This window comes from Cervus elaphus, chromosome 33 (genome assembly GCF_910594005.1).
Source record: "Cervus elaphus chromosome 33, mCerEla1.1, whole genome shotgun sequence".
Taxonomy (NCBI): Eukaryota; Metazoa; Chordata; class Mammalia; order Artiodactyla; family Cervidae; genus Cervus; species Cervus elaphus.
The window spans coordinates 62,117,573-62,130,123 of record NC_057847.1 but is presented as its reverse complement, the minus strand read 5'-3'; the positions used below and the strand labels follow the sequence as shown (position 1 = coordinate 62,130,123).

Genomic DNA, 12,551 nt, shown 5'->3' with positions numbered 1-12,551 from the left:
ACATTCCCAGACCCCTGTAGCCTGGAAAGATGGCTGGACGTCAAGCTGGCTTGCACAGACAGACGTGGTGAGGGGAATGAGATGTGGGCATCAACAGTGTTTACCACAAGGTCCTGGCACCCCCAGGAAAGGGGACTAAAGCAGACTGAGAAATAGAGAAAAGCTTTGGGTTGGACCCTCTTAAGGAAGGCACTCTCAGAGGTTGGGGGGTCTCCTGACTTGGGTAGAAACTTTTACATAAGGAGCCTGAGGATTTTCCACACAAAGAGCACCCTGGCTTGGCTATTACCACTCCTGTTCCCTCCTCATAAGCTCCCAGGCCCCATGCTTGACCTCATCCACTCTTGGCTTCATCTGTCTATCTCTAGTTGTTCTGCTGGACAAGTGACTTTGTAAAGGGTGGTACTGGGATACCAGGGGGTGGATACAGGAGGGGTACTAAAGTGGGTTGGAAAATAGGAAGAAGGGGGGACTTATCACCTCGCCTTGAACACCTCAGTGGTGTTAGTATCCTGAATCTGGCTGCATCTAGCCACTCCCATTGCTCCTCGCTGGTCCTGGTGGCCATGACCTTGCAATGTGGATCTCTGCGATGGGCCATAACCACTCTGCCACCTCCACTTTCCCCCTTATTCTCCACACAGCAGGCTGGACATGTGACCCTCCTACTCAGCACCTGACACTACCTTTCTCTTCCACCCAGGAGGTAATCCAGAGTCCCTCCTGAGGCCGACAGGCCCCCATGTACCCTGGCATCTCCTTACGTTTCCTCTCTCCCCTGCCCTTCTGCTCCTCGCTGATTCTAGAACACACCAGTTTGCTCTCTTGTTGTTCCCTCTCCTCAGGATGCTTCTCCATCAGAGTCACATGAGTCTCCATCCCTTCTCCTCTCTTCTCACCCCCAGCATCACCTCTCTCCCAACCTCCCCATCCGCTCATCAGTCCATCCCTTTAACTCTCTTTTGCTTTAAAGCCCTGTGGAAATAAAGGAAGCCAATTCAAAGGAGAATAAACAAAGGCTACTTATTCAGAATTTGCTCCAGCATGAGAGTCAGCCAGCATCCCTTGCATTTGACAGAGACTCAAAGGCAGGCAGAGGAGTGGGAAAGCTTTACATGGAAAAGGGGAAGGCTTTCCCTGGGTTATGCCCTCACTGTAAACTGTTGTACTGGGGAAGCTTTAGGTAGGCTAACTAGAAGGGGCCTCCTATGTCAGTGGTTAGGGGTGCACACTTAGCCTTCTCTGGTTGGAAGCAGGGGAAAAGTTAGGGAAGCCTCCAGTTATTAATCAAGCCCTGTCCACTTGGAGCCAATTGTTACAAGGGGTTATTGCCTGGCTTCCTAAACTATCATTGGAGATAGTGGTCTGACCTCCTGCAAGTCTGATTATAGCAGGCTGGCTTCCTGGGTTGGTTTCTTGGGCAGCTTGCTGCAAATTGTGGGTCAGAATTCTATTTATATATATATTCTGCTGTCATCTATTTGTATGTTCAGTCTCTAAGCATTCACTGTTTATCTAACATGATGCATATTTGTTTTTCTAGTTAGGGCCTGTCTTACAAGATAAAGAGAGCTTGGTGAAGGCAAGGATCTTATCCTGTTGCCACTGCATCTCCAGCTCCTCAGACTCTACCAGGCACAAGGTGGGTGCTCAATAAAGATGAGTTGAGTGAGGGAATGATGGTGCTCGATCCTTCCTCTATAAGTTTACAGAAATAGAACCTTCTGCTTTCTCCTTTTCTTTCCTTATGGGCTGACACTTTTGATCAGGCCAACCACCATTTGAAGAAGAAATCTGGGTGGAGAACCCTGAGTTTTGGATTCAGGGGATCAGGCTTATATGTCTGTAGGAGTGAGGTAAGTGAAAGAAAAAACTGGTTTGGTGAGCGGGAATGACAGAGAACAGAGTCTTTGTTCTGTAGAAAGATGGCCACCTTGACATGGTGCCTTCCAATCTGCATCATGTCAGAATGTGGGCCTGCTGTTTCTAGAACATATGCACTGTCAAAAAGAATCTGATACCCTGGAATTTTATATAAATACATCTAGTATTTAAATGTTAGCCACTGGACTTCCCTGGTGGTCCAGTGGTTAAGAATATGCCTACCCTTGCAGTGGAAACAGTGTCAGACTTTATTTTTCTGGGCTCCAAAATCACTACAGATGGTGACTGCAGCCATGAAATGAAAAGATGCTTACTCCTTGGAAGGAAAGTTATGACCAACCTAGATAGCATATTAAAAAGCAGAGACATTACTTTGACAACAAAGGTCCTTCTGGTCAAGGCTATGGTTTTTCCAGTGGTCATGTATGGATGTGAGAGTTGGACTGTGAGGAAAGCTGAGCACCAAAAAATTGATGCTTTTGAACTGTGGTGTTGGAGAAGACTCTTGAGAGTCCCTTGGATAGCAAGGAGATTCAACCAGTCCATCCTAAAAGAGATCAGCCCTGGGTGTTCATTGGAATGACTGATGCTGAAGCTGAAACTCCAATACTTTGGCCACCTCATGTGAAGAGCTGACTCATTGGAAAAGAGCCTGATGCTGGGAGGGATTGGGGGCAGGAGGAGAAGGGGACGACAGAGGATGAGATGGCTGGGTGGCATCACCGACTCGATGGGCATGAGTTTGAGGAAACTCCGGGAGTTGGTGATGGACAGGGAGGCCTGGCATGCTGCGACTCATGGGGTCGCAAAGAGTCAGACATGACTGAGCGACTGAACTGAACTGAACCCTTGCAGGGGACACAGGTTTGATCTGTGGTCTGGGAAGATGCCACGTGCCTCAGGGCAACTACGCCCATGAGCCAGAACACCTGAGCCTGTGTGCTGCAGCTACTGAAGCCCATGCATTTTAGAGCCTGTGCTCTGCAACAAGAGAAGACACGGCAGTGAGACACCCTTGTACCACAACAAAGAGTAGCCCCTGGTCACCACAACTAGAGAAAGCCTGTGTGGCGCAATGAAGACCCAGTGCAGTTATAAATTTAAAGAATAATAAATAAAAAGTTTTTAAAAGTGGTAGCCACTAACAAAGTATTATATACTGGGGTGAGAGGAGGAAAGGGGGGAAAACAAGATGGTTTTGTGGGCTGCATTCAGTCCTAAGGCAGCCAGGCTTGGCCTGTGCTCTGCCACAGTGGAGACTGGAGGTTAAGGTTAAGATGGCTGGTGTGAACCCCTAAGCTCCAGCCATTAGACACTACAAACTGGGTCTCAGCATATTTGTTGCCTTTGAGTGATTTTCTTCATTAGGAGTCATCTGTAGACGTGAGGAGGGTGATTGCACGAGGCCATTTTGGTATTGTGCTGATTGTAAGTGAAGCTGCAGGAGCCATCTTTCTGATTAGAATTGAGATTCCAGATGAATTAATAATGAGGCCATATGATGGGAAAAAGGAGGGACCTATTCTTGTTTATGTTAAAAAAAGTTTTAGGTGCTTTCATTTTAAAAAAGAAAGTGATTTCTCAGAACTTTAAATCAGTGATTGATACTGGGAGTAATTAAGCTTATTTCCCCAGAATATAATCCTTTAGGAAATCCTTTTCCTAAGTACCATTCATTACAGTTTGCAAAGGATTTAAAGGTAAGAATTCTGGGCAATGCTGATTATAAAACAAAGAGAAGAAAGGGAGTGTGGAAGAGTTATTGGTTGTTATTTTCACAGCTATCACTTAAGAGCCCAACAAAAAGTACATTCACAATGGATTTTTTTTTCTCCAATTCCAGGAAAATGCCAAAATGCAACAGTGAGGTTGATGTTATTTAAGATGCTGTTATCCTTGGTGAAATCTAAGCACAACAAAAAAGCTATCCAGTTTCATTGGAAATGGGAGATACACCGAATTTGGGTAAAGATAGCATTTTGCCAAATTTTGTGGTGGTAGCAAACCCCATATTTATTTGAAATTGCTTAAAACTTGATCTTCCCCCACCCCAGCTCTGATTGAGCTAATTAGAACCCACAGTGCATCATGTGGGTAATGGTGGGAACAAGGAAGTATAAATATGCAATGCAATTAGTGCCTGCTCTTTTTCTGTGTGATGCGATCTGGGAGCTTGCAAAGGCTGGAACAATAGGATCCACGGATACTCAAGCTGCTATGGGAGTCCATAATTATGATATAATATCTTGCCAGCCTTTTGCAGGCACAAAGGTAGAATGGAATATGAGTGAATAAAATCCAGCAATTTTCTCCATCCATAATTCTTTATATCAATAACTTCTTTTCTCTGTTTTTGTTTTTGTTTTTTTCCCAAAGAAGATAGAAACTTACTCAAACATTTTATGTACCATTGGAAGACTTCATCTCCAAGGGAACAAATTTGGTTTGCAATGAGTGAAATGAGAGGTGGTATTATTACAAGTTGAAGAAAGCTATTCCACAATACCCTCTTCCTGCCATGTGCAGAAGTCCTTGACTTTTGCTTGCTACTGCTGGGTAAACTCATTCCCGGAGTAAACTCGGATTTAGTCAATTATTCCTTAATTTGTTTGGACTATACTTGGGCTGGGCCAACCTCATGAGCATGGGACCCATGAAGTCTCTTATTCTTCCGGAACTTATGTGCTCACTCAGTCGTGTCCGACTCTTTGCAACCCCATGGACTGTAGCCTGTCAGGCTTTTCTGTCCATGGGATTTTACAGGCAAGAATTCTGCAGTGGCTTGCCATTTCCTTCTCCAGGGAATCTTCCCAGTTGGAGGACTGAACCTACATCTCCTGCATCGGCAGGCGAATTCTTTACCACCGAGTCACTTGGGAAGCCCCCAAGTGTCTTATAATTGCATTTAAAACTAGCACAATGCAGTACAAAGATGAACAACATTCTTACTAATAATTTAAATTTAGATTTCTCTTTATTTAGAATAACATTACATAGCAAATAAAAAACACTGTGACGAGAGACCACAGAACAAAGGAAAAAAGCTTTATATTTTAGTATCTTTAACATCACCGTTTTTTCAGCTTTTTGAACAAGGGGGTGTAATTTGCATTTTGCATTGGGCCCCATAAATTGTGTAGCTGTTGCTGTACCAAGGCACAGATAAATGTAATTCAGAGATTCATTCACTCATTCAACAATTGTTTATTGAACATGAACTTGGTACAACATGTGCCAGGTATAGGAGATTCAAAAACAAACTAACAAACAAGCCAAACCCAACCAAAACAAAGGAACTGGTTTCTGACTCCTGGGCCTTAGCATATGGTTTGGGGAGAAACACCTGCCATTAAGGCTTGTAGATATTTAAGCCAATGTTGGTGCTGGCAAAAAGAAATGAGGTGTCTAGCCGTAAGCTGGAGATTGGACAACAGAAGGAGAAAACATTCTGCAGTGACTGCATCTGTACTGATTGTGCAGAGTTTTCATAAGAGAGAAAAAACTAAGACCTTTTACATGGGAAAGAAAAAAGGAGTATTGAGGCCTGGATCTGTGGCCAGGAGTGAATCCCCAGTTGTTCCTGGTGATAGGAAGAACCTGGAAGGAATTTGCAGAGGTGTTATTTCAAATTGTATCTGAGTGTTCAAACTTGTAAGATTTTTAGAAATACTCTTTTTGTTAAGACAAAACCAAGTAATTAGAACTAGGCACACAGAGATTGGAGGCTTTCTCATCTTTTACTCCAACTTTATAAGTTATGAGAGAGGCCCTGCAGTTGCCTTTTGTTAAATCTGAGAGAGTGACTATATTCTGCTAGTAACTGTCAAAAGTAGGACTGAAACCCACATCATCTGATTGCAAATTCTTTTCTACTACATTCCAATTATCTACCCCTTCACAATCCTTAATTCAACAACTGTTTTTACTTTCCTTTTCCAATATTAAGAAATTAGAAAATGACAGTATTCTTGCCCTGAGAATTCCATGGACAGAGGAGGCTGGCAGGCCACAACCCAAAGGGTCACAAAGAATCAGACAAGACTGAAGTGACTGAGCACGCATACATGAATAGTATTGTGCAGAAGATTTTTATCTTTTGCTTCATTTCAAAACTTATGTAAGGGCACTTTTAAAAAGTGAATGTAGCAAGGTGAAAAGACAGCCCTCAGATTGGGAGAAAATAATAGCAAACGAAGCAACAGACAAAGGATTAATCTCAAAAATATACAAGCAACTCCTGCAGCTCAATTCCAGAAAAATAAATGACCCAATCAAAAAATAGGCCAAAGAACTAAACAGACATTTCTCCAAAGAAGACATACAGATGGCTAACAAACACATGAAAAGATGCTCAACATCACTTATTATCAGAGAAATGCAAATCAAAACCACAATGAGGTACCATTACACGCCAGTCAGGATGGCTGCTATCCAAAAGTTTACAAGCAATAAATGCTGGAGAGGGTGTGGAGAAAAGGGAACCCTCTTACACTGTTGGTGGGAATGCAAACTAGTACAGCCACTATGGAGAACAGTGTGGAGATTCCTTAAAAAACTGGAAATAGAACTGCCATATGACCCAGCAATCCCACTTCTGGGCATACACACCGAGGAAACCAGATCTGAAAGAGACACGTGCACCCCAGTGTTCATCGCAGCACTGTTTATAATAGCCAGGACATGGAAGCAACCTAGATGCCCATCAGCAGATGAATGGATAAGGAAGCTGTGGTACATATACACCATGGAATATTACTCAGCCATTAAAAAGAATTCATTTGAATCAGTTCTAATGAGATGGATGAAACTGGAGCCCATTATACAGAGTGAAGTAAGCCAGAAAGATAAAGACCATTACAGTATTCTAACACATATATATGGAATTTAGAAAGATGGTAATGATAACCCTATATGCAAAACAGAAAAAGAGACACAGATGTACAGAACAGACTTTTGGACTCTGTGAGAGAAGGCGAGGGTGGGATGTTTCGAGAGAACAGCATCGAAACATGTATATTATGAAGTGTGAAACAGATCACCAGCCCAGGTTGGATGCATGAGACAAGTGCTCAGGGCTGGTGCACTGGGAAGACCCAGAGGGATGGGATGGGGAGGGAGGCGGGAGGGGGGATCGGGATGGGGAACACACATAAATCCATGGCTGATTCATGTCAATGTATGACAAAAACCACTACAATATTGTAAAGTAATTAGCCTCCAACTAATAAAAATAAATGGAAAAGAAAAAAAAAGTGAATGTTTCTGGTGCAATTAGATTATAATTTGTCTTACAAAAAACAATTTCTCCCTAACCACTCTCACTCTGAGTGAGGAATGCCTGTGTTCTGGAGCCAGCCTTCTGGTGTGGAAGAAGGATAGACTTGTAGTCAGGCCTGGGAGGAATCTGAGTCTGCCTTTGAAGAGCCATATGCCTTTGAAACTGTAATCAGCCTCCTTGAGCCCCCAACCCCCCATCTGTAAAATGGACACAGTATTGACTGCTTTGTAGTGATGTTGGAGAGTTTGATGAGATGAGGTGGTAGAATACCCCATGATGTTTAGGTGCTCAGTGGATGTTGTTTCCTTCTCTTAAAAGACAAAACATTTCCTCTTCTCTTTACCTCTTTTAAGGCTTCTCCCTTGTGAAATTGATCCTTTTATATCAATGGCATATTTTATCTGCATTTGAACTTGAGAAATTTCTAAGACTTTTAACCTTCTGTTAATATATTGATAAAGAGAGGAAAATGTGACTTTTCAGTTTTAGTATTTTCCTTCCGTGTCTACTTCATATCGCAGTAGCGAAATCCTAGAATACTAAAAATTTTAGGGGAGGGGGGTTGAGTCATCTAGTTGAATAATTTAAAAGTGATGAGGCACTTTGAGTATAACCATAATAGCTGTCATTTAAGAAGGCTTCTAGACTAGGTCCTAGTCTCTGCATTTGACCATATTTAGTTCTGTTAAATCTCACAAAGAGTCTTTGGGGGAAGTCTGTTATTGTGTCTATTTCACAAATAAGGAAGCAGAAACAAGGAGTTAACTCATCCTAGGTCACCTGGGCTGACCCAGGTACCATGCCCCAACCATTATGCTAAACTGCCTTAATTACAGGCATTTCAGACCCCCTGATTTTACAGGTGACTGAGTTCTGGAAAGAGTAACTGACGTGCCCAATCTCATCCAGCTGCTTAAATGCCGGGGCAGGACTGGAGCCCCAGGAGGCTGACCCTGGGATCATGATCCCCCAGGGCAAATTTCTCTCTACTCCCTGCCAGAGTTACTGGCAGGACAGGCTCATGAGAGGCTCAAACTGGGAACCAGCCAAGCTAGAACTTGATAATAGTATTTCTATTCCTGTTCCTTTCATTAAAGATGCATGATTTTTGTAATTCTTTCCTTTAACAGTAATTGCTATGTTTTGTCTTTCAGAAACCTGGGCAGGAGGAGATAAGCCAGCATATCTGTCTGTTGAGCCTACAGTTAAAAATAATTATAGAGAACATGGTGATGCTTCAGAAACTGTTAGGTGATACGACATTTTTCAAATCATACTTTTTTTTACATTATTCGGTTCTAGTTTGGAGGCATTATGTTCAGAGAGAAAGAAGAGTAGGAAAGGGAAAGTCAGACACTCAGTCGTTTCTTTCAAGGAAAGTACCTGACCATTATTATAAAAAGGTGGATGCAGATGAAATTTGGATCTGCTGGTTACCTATTACTTATAAGTTACTTATTACGATAAGTCAGAATTACTTATTGACTATGTGTACCCTTTTCCAAAAAAGAATTTGGTGTTTCCAAGAAGATTAGTAAGCCATTTTTGTGGTTTGGCTGTAAGCTGAAGGGGAGACAAAGAGGCCCGCTGTGAGGGTTAGTGCTGTTCCTCTGGGTGAAAAAAACCTGGTGTTTTGGTGGTTCAAGTTTCGTCATTCTTACGCCCCAGAAAGGAAGGAACATAGCAATGGTGTCTGCAGGAGGCAGTGTTTTTTATTTTTTAATTTGAGTATAGTTGCTCTGTAATGTTGTGTTGGTTTCTGTTGTACAGTAGAGTGAATCAGCTGTGTGTATACATATATCCCTTTTTCTTTGGATTTCCTTCGCATTTAGGTCAGCCCGGAGCACTGAGTGGAAATCCCTGTGCTATACAGAAGGTGCTCATTAGTTATCTATACGCACAGTGGTGTCTATATGTCAATCCCAGTCTCCCAATTCATCCCGCCTACCCTCTTCCCTCTTTGGTATCTATATTTGGTCTCTACATCTCTGTCTCCTTTTCTGTGTTGCCAGTACATTCATCTGTACCATTTTTCTAGATTCGACACATATACAATGTTGTACGGTATTTATTTTTCTCTTTCTGACTTAACTTCACCCTGTATGACAGTCTCTAGGCCCATCCACATCTCTGAAAATGGCAAAATTTCATTTTTTTTTAATAACTGAGTAATATTCCATTGTATATATGTATTGTGTGTGTGCGTGCTCAGTTGTGTTCAATTCTTTGTGACCCCATGGATTGTAGTTGGCCAGGCTCCTCTGTCCATGGAATTTTCCAGGCAAGAATACTGCCTCGGGTTGCCATTTCCTTCACCAGGGGGATCTTCCTGACCCAGGGATAGAACTCGGGTCTCTCATGTTTCTTGCATTGGCAGGCAGATGATTTACCACTGTGCCACCTGGGAAGGCTGTCTATATGTACTACATCTTCTTTATCCACTCCTCTGTCTGTGGACATTTAGGTTGCTTCCATGTCTTGGCTATTGTAAATAGTGCTGCAGTGAGCATTGGGCTGCATGTATCTTTTTGAGCTATGGTTTTCTTTGGGTATAGTCTCAGGAGTAGAATTACAGCATCATTTGGTAGTTCTATTTTTAGGTTTTCAAGGAACCTCCATACTGTTCTCCATTGTAGCTGTACCAATTTACATCTTTACCAGCAGCATGTAAGTGTTCCCTTTTATCCACACCCTTGAGCAAAGTTTATTTTAATGAAATTCAAAGAGTAGTTTCTCCTAAAGAGTGTGATATAGGGAATAATAATCAGTAACAGAACAGCCACTGTGTTAGTAGTCCAGGCTCACCAGAGAAAGATAACTAGTAGGAAATCACTTCATCTATCTCTGTCTCTGTTTCTATCAAGAAATTTTTTGTAAGGGATGGACTCATGTGATTATGGAGGCTGACAGGTCCCAAGGTCTGCTGTCACAGCAAGTTAGAGGCCGAGGAGAGCCGATGGTGTAGTTCCAGTTTGAGTCTGAAGGTGTGACAGCCAGGAGAACTGATGGTGTAAATTCTAGTCTAAGCCCAAAGGCTGAAGAAGACCCACGTCCCAGTTCAGCATCAGGTAGAGAGAGAATTCTCCATTGCTCAGCCTTTTTGTTCTATGCAGGCGTCCCATGGATTGGGTGAAGCTCTCTCACATCGGGGAGAGTGGTCTTATTGATGTAAATGCCAACCTCATCTGGGAAAACTCTCACAGACACACACAGAAGATTGTTTCATCAAATATCTGGGTGCCTTGTGGCCCAGCCAAGTTGACACATCAGATTAACCATCACCAATCCCCCTTTTTTTCACACACAATCTAATGCAGTTCTCTAATTCATAACACAGGTAAGAATCAGAATTTTGTACTAGCATAAATCTATATTCCATCAAGAGTTCAACTTTTAGTTTACTTATAATAAATACTCCTTGAAGGAAAATGAGCCTGTTTTGGTGAACACAAAGATAGGCTATCAGGGGTTTTGGATGGTAGTTAAGCAAGAGACTTCCAGAAAAACATCTATTTCTGCTTTATTGACTATGCCAAAGCCATTGACTGTGTGGATCTCAATAAACTGTGGAAAATTCTGAAAAAGATGGGAATACCAGACCACCTGACCTGCCTCTTGAGAAACCTATATGCAGGTCAGGAAGCAACAGTTAGAACTGGACATGGAACAACAGACTGGTTCCAAATAGGAAAAGGAGTACATCAAGGCTGTATATTGTCACCTGCTTATTTAACTTATATGCAGAGTACATCATGAGAAACACTGGGCTGGAAGAAGCACAAGCTGGAATCAAGATTGCCAGGAGAAATATCAATAACAGATGACACCACCCTTATGGCAGAAAGTGAAGAGGAACTAAAAAGCCTCTTGATGAAAGTGAAAGAGGAAAGTGAAAAAGTTGGCTTAAAGCTCAACATTCAGAAAACTAAGATCATGACATCTGGTCCCATCATTTCATGGGAGATAGATGGGGAAAGAGTGTCAGACTTTAATTTTTGGGGCTCCAAAATCACTGCAGATGGTGATTGCAGCCATGAAATTAAAAGACGCTTACTCCTTGGAAGGAAAGTTACGACCAACTTAGCATATTAAAAAGCTAAGACATTACTTTGCCAACAAAGGTCTGTCTAGTCAGGGCTATGGTTTTTCCAGTGGTCACGTATGGATGTGAGAGTTGGACTGTGAAGAAAGCTGAGCACTGAAAAATTGATGCTTTTGAACTGTGGTGTTGGAGAAGACTCCTGAGAGTCCCTTGGACTGCAAGGAGATCCAGCCAGTCCATCCAAAAGGAGATCAGTCCTGGGTGTTCATTGGAAGGACTGATGTTGAAGCTGAAACTCCAATTCTTTGGCCACCTCATGTGAAGAGTTGCCTCATTGGAAAAGACCCTGATGCTGGGAGGGATTGGGAGCAGGAGGAGAAGGGGAAGACAGAGGATGAGGTGGCTGGATGGAATCACTGACTCAATGGGCATGGGTTTGAGTAAACTCCGGGAGTTGGTGATGGACAGGGAGGCCTGGCGTGCTGCGGTTCATGGGGTCACAGAGAGTCAGACACGACTGAGCGACTGAACTGCACTGAACTGCAACCTTACCTCAGCCTCAGTCCCAAAGGTCTGCATTGTGATTTGATTGCACAATATTGAGACACATTCACAGATAATTAGCTACATAATGTAACATTCTTCTTCTTCTTTTTTTTTTTTTTGTAGCTTGACTTGATATAACAGAATACATTTCCATGAAATGTATTTGGAAGCTGGAAAGAGGTAAGTGGGGAATGTTTGTTTTAATGTTAAATCATTGTTGACATTGGCTCATGTTTGACTTAGAAGAATCAGAGAAAAGCATTAGTGCTAAGGACTGAGGACGAGCTGTATAGACTCCACATTATTTCTCATTACGGTGCAGCTGTTATGCTTGAGTCTAGCTTGAAAAGCTGAGCCTGGCCAGCCTGGCATTGCTGTAGCATGCCTGTGGACTACATCCACCCTGTAGTTCCTCATATGCAATTTTGTATCCACAGGTCTGGATTTAGTGCAGGGCAAAACTACTCACTTTCTGATGAATAATATGCTTATTACTGTTAGCAGGTCACAGTTAAGTACTACTCCTTATATGTGCTGGGTAACTTTTTGAGTGGGGGTGCCTCCCTCTCTTTCTACAGACACACACACACACACACCCCTTTGATGGTTTAAACAACAAAGGTTTGTCTTCTCCCAGGTTGGAGGCTGAGTCTGAGACCACAGCGGTTCTCTGTGAGGGCTTTCTGGAGGAATCTGTTCCAGGCCTCCCTCCAGGGCATGTGGATGGCTGTCTTCTCCCTGTGACTCCATATTGTCTTTCTTTCTTCAGGCATGTGGACACACACATGCCTGGATCCAAAT

The 12,551-nt window shown here is 42.7% G+C and overlaps 1 long non-coding RNA gene across 1 annotated transcript in view; it reads left to right on the top strand.

Moving 5' to 3' along the window:
* Nucleotides 1-11,926, top strand: part of LOC122688735 — an 82,992-nt gene extending 71,066 nt beyond the window's left edge. The window contains exons 2-3 of the long non-coding RNA XR_006339557.1: nt 1,544-1,642; nt 11,874-11,926. This is a non-coding gene — a long non-coding RNA (uncharacterized LOC122688735). The remainder of the gene's footprint in view (nt 1-1,543; nt 1,643-11,873) is intronic.
* The last annotated feature ends 625 nt before the right edge of the window (nt 11,927-12,551 follow it).